At 41.9% G+C, this 11268-nt stretch overlaps 1 pseudogene; it reads left to right on the top strand.

The window, feature by feature from the left end:
* Window positions 1-6619: 6619 nt before the first annotated feature.
* Window positions 6620-7279, top strand: LOC102836978 (annotated as a pseudogene).
* Window positions 7280-11268: the final 3989 nt, after the last annotated feature.

Here is an 11268-nt window from a genome sequence, read left to right as displayed (position 1 = left end):
TTCTTTCAATACACCTTGGATTTCTTCCTTCGGTATAATTGGCTCTTGATCATATGCTACCTCTGGAAACGGTTGAACATCGGCCATTTCCTTTTGGTACAGTGACTTTGTGTATTCCTTCCATCTTCTCTTGATGCTTTCTGCACCATTCAGTAATTTGCCCAGAGAATCTTTCAATAAGGAAAAGGCTTGAATTTTTTCTTCAGTTTCCCCAGTTTTAGAAATGCTGAGCATGTTCTTCCTTTTTGGTTTTCTGATTCCAGATCTTTGCATGTTTTGTTGTAATATTTGGCTTTATCTTCTCAGGCTGATCTTTGCAATTTTCTGTTCAGCTCTTGTACCTCCTCATTTCTTCCATTTGCTTTAGCATCTCTATGCTAGAAAGCAAGTTTCGTTGTCTCTTCTGACATCCATTTTGACCTTTTCCTTCTTTCTGGTCTTCTCAATGACTTTTTGCTTTCTTCATATATGGTGTTCTTGATGTCATCCCACAACTCTAGCCATCCCTTTTTGCAATTTTTTTCTGTGTTCCACCCCAACTGTTTAAATATGTGCTCAAGTCTCTTTCGCTTCTCTCCTAGGGGAGATCTTATGGATTGTCCTAAGTCTAAATACTGAAACTTAAATAAAGTCTGAAAAACACAAAAATCCAGTTCCTTTTCATAGACAAAAAGGGACCAACAAAAATATAGGACAGATGAACATATGAAGACCTGGAGTGTTAAAATTTCAGTCACTCTTAACATCATTTATTGCCTCCTTCTAACATTCCATTCATAACCAAGAGGGAGGTGGGAGGGGAAGAAGGGGAGTCAAGGGGTTGCTCTCCTCCTGGTCCTCTCTTGGTGGTCATTTTCTCAGGGACAGGGCTACCCACCACAGTCCTTAACCTAGGTCTCATTAAGTCACTAGGAATCATACAATCACCTCTTAAAGAAACAGAGACCATATACTCACCATCAAATCAGTTCCAACTCATAGAAACCCTGTATAGTAGGGGTGGGGAACATCTAGCCCACAGGCATATAAAGCCGGTGAAATAATTTGGTCTGGTCTTGCCAAGGCAATCGCAGTTCCAGGCTTCACATTGATGGTGGTGGTAGTGTGGCATGGAGTCAGTTCTGACTAATAACTACCCTGTATAGGGTTTCGTAGGCTGTAAATCTTTATAGGAGCAGAAAGCCTCATTTTTTCTCCTGTGGGACTGCTGGTATTTTCAAACTGATGACTGTGAGATTAGTAGTCTGACTCATAACCACTACACTACCAGAGCTCGTTAGCCATCACACTGTTGTTGTTGTTGTGTGCCATGGAGTCGGTTCTGACTCATAGCGACCCTGTACAGGGTTTCTGAGGCTGTAAATCTTTACGGTAGCAGAAAGCCTCATCTTTCTCCATTAATGAAATGTTTGACCAAATATAGCAAGCTAAATTTTAAATTGATAATTTTTTATCATCTGCAAATGATGTTACAAATATCCAAATGACCCTTAGCAGAAAAAAAGTTGCCCACTCATGCTGTATAGGGTTTCCAAGGAGCAGCTGGTAGGTTTGAACTCCTAATCTTGTGGTTCAAACCAACCTTATCCTGAACTCTCATACCAGGACTCCTACACTTACCTCTAGAGGAACCAAATCCCAAATCCCAGGCCTGCCTTCTTGATACAGTATGTAGTCCTTAGTGTATGCAATCTTACATACTGGGAGAGTGATCGTAGTTGACTCTTGTCTTGAAATCAAGGGCTTTCAAACCGTCTTTCTGACCACATCCCTTCCATCCATCTCTGCTGTTAACACAAGAAGAGGGTCACCTCTGACTAGCCCAGGCAGCTCATCAGTTTCTGTGCTTTGTTAATTATGTTTGGAAAGCAGAAGGGGACTGGGAGTGCCTTATCACAGATTAGCCCTCTATGCAGGCCCATGACAAGAAAAACCCTTTGAGGTTGCTTGGGCTTTTTAGAGCTGGTTTTGCATGAGGCCTCCACTTCTCAGGTAATCAGCTGACCCATCTGTGGTGCCAAATTGTAACTGGGAAAATGGTTCTTTATCACATGTCGCTGATGTGGTCAATATTCAGGGACAGGACTCAGAGCAAAGAGCAAAACATTTATTGAGTATCAGTACTTAGCAGGACAGGGGAGCAGAAATCCCCCAGATTTATCTTCCCATGGGACTTTGGGTGTAGTGCAGGAGCTCTGCTGAGGAATTTAAGAAATTTATTTGTTGCTTTGTGTAGTTCAAGTCTCACTGACCATTGGGTACATGTCTAACAGGCATTCCTATTTTTTTCTCAGAGGTGGTTATCAGTGGCCTTCACAAGAAATGTGTAGCTGTTTTTCTCCCTTCCTAGGATAGTCTTTGGAGTGGGATTAGCTACCAATTAAAGGAAGAAATGACCTAGAGCGGCTAGAAGAACAGAAGATACTTCTTGGAAGAAAGACCGACAGGAAAAATACAAAACAATAATGGCAGTCGGACTGATTACTACAAGAACAAGCAAGTTGCTCATCTAGGAGACATCAGGCCAAGTGATCGGATCCCCACAATGCAAACCCCCTTCCAAGACTAAGACTCAATAGGAATACATGAGCAGACATGTGCTCTGATTGGTGACCACATTCATCACCAGTAAGGGGAAGTTAGGGGAAAACAGCAATGAAACTGCTAGCTAAGCCCTACAACATTCAATAGACTGCTATGAACCTGGGTGGAGACCTGGTTGGCCAGCAGTATGGCAAGACCTGGGGACTCTTGGGCCCAGAGTCAGTGACATAGCCATAGAGGACTAGAGTGGAGAGTGAAGCGTCCAGCTGATAAGAAGAGAGGACATATGCAGAAGAACAGCCACACTTGCAAATAATAACCACTTGAGCTGGCTTCAATGACTGGATGATCAGAGTGCAACTAGAAGAAAGAAGAGGAAAAAAAGAGTAATCTGATACAATTTGATGAACTTGACCTACACCTATGGATGCAGTAGCTCAAAAGAGGGAGCAAATCTTTACAGTGAGGATCATTCCCACCCCCTCGGTGCACAGAGTATACAGCGATGAGCAACCTAGACATTGGCTACCCAAAGGCACGAAGTGACTGGCTTACAAGCTTTTAAGAGGGAGCCTAGTTCCAGAGGGGTGGGGGATGGTAGAATCTCCACTGAGTGGTTTCCAATCTGCCTGGACGGGGCTCATGAAAGGAGATAGGGATAAGACTTTTGTGGTACAATAGTGAATAATTGCTGTCAGGACTGACTGTGAGGCTTGGAAATGTAAAGGTACAAGTTTTGTAGCAAAAGGAGGGGAGTGGTTGACTTTGCAGTCAACAGAGGTCCCTGGGACCATCAGGAGAGAGGAACTGAGTGCAGGACCCTATTCAGAGAAGCAGTGATGCCAGAGATGGAAGCAGAAATGATGACGTGGAGAGATGGAGCAGCTGGGGACTCTGGACTCAGGGAGAGGGGCTGTGTGCTGGCGGCTGGGGGCAGGCTTGTGGGGTATATCCTTTGGTTAGTTGATGATGCATGGAGGGGATTGTAACCATGGCTATGAAATGATATATGATAGGATGACTGTAAAACTAATGTTCTCCCATATAGACTATCACATAATTCACAATAAAACATTAAAAAAAAAGAAATGATTAATCTCTAAAAAAGAGATTAGCTCATGACTAATTGTGACTGTCACAATTGTAAAGGTAGAAGCTTTATAACAAAAAAGGGGGAGTAGTTAATCTTACAGTCCAGAAACAGAGGACCCTAGGACCATCAAGGGAGAGGAGCACAAGTGGAATGCAGGACCCTATCCAGAGAAGCAGGGACACCAGAGATGGAGGCAGATATGGGGACATGGAGAGAGGGAGCAGCTGAGGACTCTAGATTCATGGAAAGAGAGGGACTGAGAGCTGGCCGACTTGTAGAATATGCTCTTTGGTGGTGTTAAATTATTATATATGCCTGAGTGTTTTTTTTAAAAAGAGCTAAAATGAAAAGAGAGAAACAACTGTTAACTTTCGGTCCATTGAGGGGATTATAATCATTGTAATGAAACTAAATATGTGATTTATTGAATGTAACACTGATGATCTGCCCTGTAAACTTTCACTCAATTCACAATAAAAACTTTTTTTAAAAAAAAAAGAGAGATTAACTTTTTGAAGTAGTAAATGACTATGACAGGTAGTTAAGGAAGAGCTACATATTAACTTCAAAAGTTATGACTGTCTAGATCTCATTTTACTTGGGCCAAGCTAACTCTTTCCTAGTTCTCTTAGATTTCACTGTATAATTTCACACATATCCTGGGTTCAAATCCTTCCTGTGCTCTGACAAATTACTAAACTAAGTCTCAATTTCAATGAATGGACCTATTTCACAGAGTAGATTTAGAGGGTTAAATGAAACAACCTTATAAGGCCATGCACATGATAATGGGGGTTGTTGTTGCTTTTTCTCTGTGAAAAATAGGAAAGATAATGACTTACTCTGATTTTTTTCTTTCAACTTTTTATTTTGAAATATAGACTCACAGTACATTGCAAATAATAGAGTATCATGTAGGCTCCACCCAGCTTCTCCAGTGGAAACATTACTATACTATACTATCAGAACTAGGAAATTGACATCTGTATAATATTAACAACAGCTATTGTTCAGATTTTACCATTTTTCATGCACTTATTTGTGTGTGTGTGTCCTCCTTCAAACCAAGCCAACCCCACAGCTTTCAAATTGATACTAACTCACATAGGACAGGGTAGAACTATCCCATAGGGTTTTCAAAACTGCACATCTTTACAGACACGGACTGCCACATCTTTCTCCTACAGAGCAGCTGGTTTGTGGTTTGGCGCATCAACCTTTCAAATAGCAGACGAGCACTTGACCACTGTGTTGCACCCCATTCCCTAGCAACCACTGTGTTCTCCATCTCTATTAATTCTGTCGTTTCAAGACTGTTAAATAAATGGAACCATGTACCAGTAGAGCCTTGGGATCATGTGTTCACTTAACATAATGCCTTTGGTAGCTATACAAAATGCTGCCTGTATCACTTGTTCTTTTTGATTGCACAGTGACTGTATAGATTTCATATCAATATTTTAAATAAGGAATTTCTTCTCCCAAATAGGTGTAAGGGATGAATTCTCCTTCATTGGCAGGTGTTTGATCCCTGGGTCCATGTAGGCAAAATATGTGAACACCAGGAAACAAATTACTAGAGCCAAATTTTAGGAAAATTTTATTACATGTTAACCCAAGTCAAAGTGTATGCAATATTGAAGTGATAACGTGAAAGAAACATAAGCTTAGAAAACAACTCATATTTTAAAAAGTTCATAGAAAAATGGAATTAGTAGAGGGAGTATTCGATTATACATAAGGATTTGAAAAAGGATATTTGTACATGGGTATTTATTTACCTTTACTGAAAACAAACCTATGAGTGTGGTAGAGCATACAGGAGCAAAATGGTGAAATCTTGTTGTATTGTTAAATGCTGTGGAGTCATAGCAACCCTATATAGAGTTTCCAAGGAGCAGCTTGTGGGTTTGAACTGCCAACCTTGTCATTAGCAGTCCAGTGCTTATCCTACAGTGTCATACCAGGTCACCTTAGATACTATCAAACCTCTTAAGGCAATGAGATGCTGGAGCTGGGGGCTTAGGAAAATAGTCTTGGGGGACACCATGGTTAATTGACATAGTCCACAAAGACAAGGTTCTACATCCTACTTTGGTGAGTAGTTTCTGGGTTCTTAAAAACTCCTAAGCAGCCTTCTAAAGTGCAACTATTGGTCTCTCCATGTGTAGAAAAAACATTGATAAAATTTGAAGATACTTGGAGTAAACTAGTGCACTGGAACATCAGTGACCACGACTCTGAGACCAGAAGAGCTACATGGTCCCTGGCTTCCACTACCAACTCCTCCGAAAGGGATCACATTAAAAGGTCCTAGATAGAAAATGTGAAACAAAACACAATTATTTAAAAAAAGGCTGGGCATACTAGTCAGAAAGAAACTGGAGGAACCTGAGACTATGGGTTCAAATCTGGAACAAACTCACCCTTGTGGCCCAGTTTTTAGCCAAGCAGTAGAAAGGTATATGGAGGTGGGGAGGGGAACACAACAACACTAGTAAAGTATGCTCACCATGGAATGGTCAATCGTTCAAAATCAAAAGGGTATTTTTTACCTTAGAACAAAATTGAGAAGGGATGGGAAAGTGGATGGAATGGAAATAAAAACCACAGGGAAGAGACAGGATAACTGTTGTTGCATGGAGGGGATTGCAATCATTGAGCTGAAACTGTGTAATTTATTGAATGAAACTGATGCTCTTGTCTATAAATCTTCACTCAATTCACAATAAAAAGTTAAAGAATTTCCCAAGAACTTTTTAAAGTTCCGTCGTGTGTGTGTGCGCGCGCTCGTGCGCGTATGCTCGCTTATCCCCAGCAGATAACAAATACTAAACAAGAACAAACAACTGAAACGTAAAAGTTAAGCATACCCTCTGCTCCGATTTCCTGCGCCACCCGCATCACACTCCCTTCCCTACCCTACCCTATCCTCAGGTCACCACTCTGTCCCCCCATCCCCCTGCTGGGAGCACACTGCTCATGCACTGGCAAGATGGCCTTGGTGGCACCCTAGAGGAGGCGGTCAGGACATTGTTTGTCAGTGGCTTCGCCTTGGACTTTAAAACCAGAGAACTCTCCCTACTATTTCAGCAGTTCAAGGGGTATAAAAAGGTCTCTGATCATGCTCACATCGAGATAGCCTGTTGGCTTTGTGGTCTTTGATGGCCAGGCAGGAGCAGAAGTAAGAAGAATGCATTGAAACTTACTTTGATTTTGAGAACCCACAGACCCTGAGGCTACAGTTGGCCAAAGCCAACACCAAAATGGCCAAGAGCAAGCTAATGGCAACCCCAAGTCCCACCAGTAGTCCTCCCACCCTAGGAGCACACTTCATTATGTGTGACCTAATGGGGGCTGATCTGATCCCTGTGTCCCCCAGAGGCCTGGGCACACTACCCTTTGTACACCACAGAGCTAACCTGGCCATTTCACATGCTGCGTTCCCCTACCCAGTTGGCAACTGCTGCCACAGCCCTACGTGCTCAGGTGCGCTGGTACCCTTCCTCTGACACCACCTAGCAAGGATGGCAGTATCATCAGTTCTGTTCCTTCTTCAGTTGTCACTGCAGCTTGAAGCCCCTGCTCACTGAGGGGGTTCCCCGGAAGTCCATTTTTTGGGCCCTGTATGGTGGTGACTAGAGCTTCCACTACCCCCAGCTAGCCTGTGGAGAGCTGCTGCTGCTTTGAAAGACTGAATTTGAACCTGACAATAGATTTCTTCCTGTTTCCTGTCTCTCTTCTTTGGCAACCCTGTTGTCTCCAAGGCTTTTCTCTAACCCCTCATGGGAGGATTCCCTTACTGGGATACTCAGACCTCCATCCAACCCTACGCAGGCCTCAATGGGACCAAGCAAGGGCCAACCTCCTATCCAATCTTGCTTAGGTAGCTCCACTTCAAGGAAAGAAGGCATTTCATTTTGCATGTTTTTCTGGCATGAGTTAAGACACTTAAACTTACATATATGTGAGTGTACGGTTTGTTCTGTCTGACATTGATGGCACCGTAGCAACAGGTCCTGGCCTCTAATGGCTCGTTTCTGGTCCACTTCCCACACCCTCCCACGACTAAGGATCCAGCTCAAAAGCCAATTCAGCCCTGATGGCCACACCCAAGCTGAAACAGCTACAACAAAAACCTAACAAATACATAGTGTTTTCTTTTCCAAATCAGGGTCTTTCGGTTCTTTCTCAGATGGGCCAACCCCATCTATCAGAAAGTCCTCTCTGTCTGTTACCTTATCTAACCACAGTGTGCCCCACCTTGTCACTGGTCCTTATTCTTTCCAAGTTTCCAAACCACTCAAAAGTGAAAGTATTTTTGTACCCTATGTAATAAAATATTTATGCACCATAAAAGATTTCTTTTGGTGTGTGTGTATGCAATTAATTACCAAAGAGACCTTGTTCACCCTGTCAGATGAGTTTAATGTTTAATTTGACGTGTGAAGAAGAAGACAAAGGTTTCCATGTTCTTGAGCAGTGAGCTCTTTCTAGGGGTCAGGTGTTAATTTTAGAAAATGGAAGGAAAATTGTGCAATTTTATTTTGTTCTGTGAGCATATCAGTGCTCTCTCTACCTTCAGCTGTAGCTGGGACTGCCTTGATGTTTTCAGACTTAGGAGATACAATCGTTAATTGCTGAGCCTATGAGAATGTGAAACTGGATAATAGATGAAATGCAAAACAAAACAAAAAAATCTTCAAAAAATTAAACATAGCAAACTTCACACCACTTAAGAGAGAAAACTTGCTATTACTGTCCTCTCTCAAAGATGTGTGTCATTCACATGTGAGAAAAAGTATCTCACAGTTTCTGAGAGTCAGGAATTCAAGAACAGCTTGGTTGGTTGGTTCGAAATAAGTATCTCTCAAGAGGTTGCAGTCTTTTTCTGATGGATTGACTGGGGTTGGAGGATCCACTTCTAACGTGATTCACTCACATGGCTGTTTGCAGAAGACATCATCACATGAGACTTTTGTCACATGAGCTTCTCTGTAGAGCTCCCTGGGTGTCTCTGACATGATAGCTGGCTTTCTTCAGAGCGAAAGTCAAACACTGCCACATCTATCATACTCTATTTAGTAGATGTGAATCACAGCAAGAATTCCCTCCCTCAATGAGAGAATTAAGCCGCCGCCCTCTGTATTTTATTTGTTTTGTTGTTGTAAATATACACAGCAAAACAAACATCAATTTCAACATAATTCAGTGACACTGATTACATTCAAGTTGTACAACCGTTCTCACCCTCCTTTTCTGAGTTGCTGCTCCCACATTAACACAAACTCTCTATCTCCTAGGTTCCTATGTAATCTTTCAATTTGCTGTTGTCCATTTGATGCCACATACATCATTCTTAAAGGCCATAATCCTTATAAAAAATGACACCAACCGTGCCTCCCACAGCACTCTTCTAGTCACCTAGCTTTGATGATTCACTACAGTGTTCACACAGAACTCAGACACCATAATCACAGTTATGGGGTTTATTAGGGAAGTTAACAGGTTACAGTTCAGGGTCAGAAATGCTCAGGACACAGTTGCTCCGGTCAGGACAGCCTCTCTCTGCCCAGTGACTCCTTCTGCCCTGTCAATGTTACAAAGCTTTTTTAGGGGGACTGATAAATGCCCACAGACACACCACTCTACATAAGCCTCAGCCTGAAGGTGCTTGGCTCTAGCTCCATAGGTCAACAAACCTAGCTTCCCTAATTAAGTGCCTAGTGGCACCCCACTCTGCAAGCAAGCCTCATGCCTGAAGTCACTCAGTTTAACTTGCTTTGTAGACTGGAACATCCACCGCTCTGTCTGTGCTCTTGCTCTTGATTCTGTTGCTGCTCCTCCACCACTCCTCTCATGTCATAGCGTTCTGTACCAGGGTCGAGGAGGTTCAATGAGCAGAAATCTCAGGGTCTAAAGAATGTACTCCACTCCTGGCTGCCTTCTTGATAGTTGTAAGATACTCCCTCCTGCTTCTAAGGTGGTTCATTTTAAACCCACATTAAAGTTCCAAGTTTTTACAATTACAATTAACTCTATTAATATCAGCTGAATTATGTCATACTCTTAATATCTTCTCCTACCTTCTCTTAAGGAGATCTGGTAGTGTAGTGGTTAAGCGTCGGGCTGCTAACCTTAAGGTCAGCAGTTCAAAACTACCAGCTGTTCCACGGAAGACAAATGAGGCTAATGAGGCTTTCTGGTCCCATAATGATTCACAGCCTCGGAAACCCTATACAGGGTTGCTATCAGTCGGAACCAATTCCAGGGCATGCCACTACCACCTTCTCTTATGTGGTTGTTGTTATGTGCCATGGAGTCAGTTCCAACTCATAGCGACCCTGTACAGGGTTTCCAAGGCTGTAAATCTTTATGGGAGCAGAAAGCCTCATCTTTCTCCAACGGAACAGCTAGTAGTTTTGAACTGATTAGCAGCCCAATTCGTAACCACTACGTAGGCCCATCAATAAAAGGGTCATTTGGTGGGCGTTTCAAAGACTAAGTCTAGGAGAGACATTTACCAAATCTTTTTTTTCTTTTTACTAGTTAAGCTAAACTGTTTTAAAATGACTTTAAGGGTTATTTCTGGTTGAAGACTTAAAGGGTATTTCAGGGCAACAGTTTCAGGGCTTTATCCACACTCTGGCTCCGGAAGGTCTGTAGTCCATAAGAATTTGAAATTTTGTTCTGCATTTCCATTTTTTATCAGTATTCTTCTATGCAATCATTGATCAAAATGTTCAGTAACAGCAGTTGAACCTCATCCAGTTCTGGTCTCCTGGCACTCCTCTTAATGCTCTTTCTCTCATGACACATTTTAAGACCATAGGAACTAAACAATGAACTAGAAGAGGGAAGCTCTAACCATTTTGTTAGGCACATTAACTGGAATGTACAATGAAATCATGACCCTAAACCTCTAAACCAAGGAACCAAATTGTATGAGGTGTTTAGTTACACATAAGCAGCCTCAGCAGACACTCTGTTTTGTTTGTTTGTTTTATCATTGTAAATGTATGTATCACGTAACTTTTCAGCTCCACCTCTTTAAATGAAGAGTATCAAAGAATTTGTAGACATATTTTTAAATAACCAGATTGGGATTTAGTGAGTCATTTCAGTTTAAACATAAAACTTGTTTCTATTATTTTAAAACCATATGTTGTTGTTACTGCCGTCAAGTTGATGCCGACCCATAGCAACCCTGTATAGAGTTTCCAAGGAGCAGCTGGTGAGCTTGAACCGCTGACCTTGCAGTTCAAACGGCTTTGCAGTCTGGCGCGTTAACCCACAGCGCCATACCAGGACTCCAAATCATACATAATATAAATCAATTATATGTAATAGAGCTCCAGATTTTTTAAGGTTTCTTGCTGAGAAATTGTCATGAAGGAAACAATACAAGATGAATATGCTCATGGAAAAATATTGGAATATTACTAATTTTTTAAATTACCAAATCTGTTGAATTTATTATCCAGCCCCAAACCCCACACATTCCTCTTTATATATTGTTGTTGTTGTAGTTATGTGCAGTCAAGTAGGCTTCAATTCATAGCGACCCTATGCACAACATAACGAAACACTGACCGTCCTGTGCCATCTTCACAGTTGTTACGTTTGAGCCC

Source organism: Chrysochloris asiatica, unplaced genomic scaffold (genome assembly GCF_000296735.1).
Source record: "Chrysochloris asiatica unplaced genomic scaffold, ChrAsi1.0 scaffold00113, whole genome shotgun sequence".
NCBI classification, from domain to species: domain Eukaryota; kingdom Metazoa; phylum Chordata; class Mammalia; order Afrosoricida; family Chrysochloridae; genus Chrysochloris; species Chrysochloris asiatica.
Note: the sequence above shows the minus strand (reverse complement) of the source record. Positions and strands in the feature narration are given on the sequence as shown.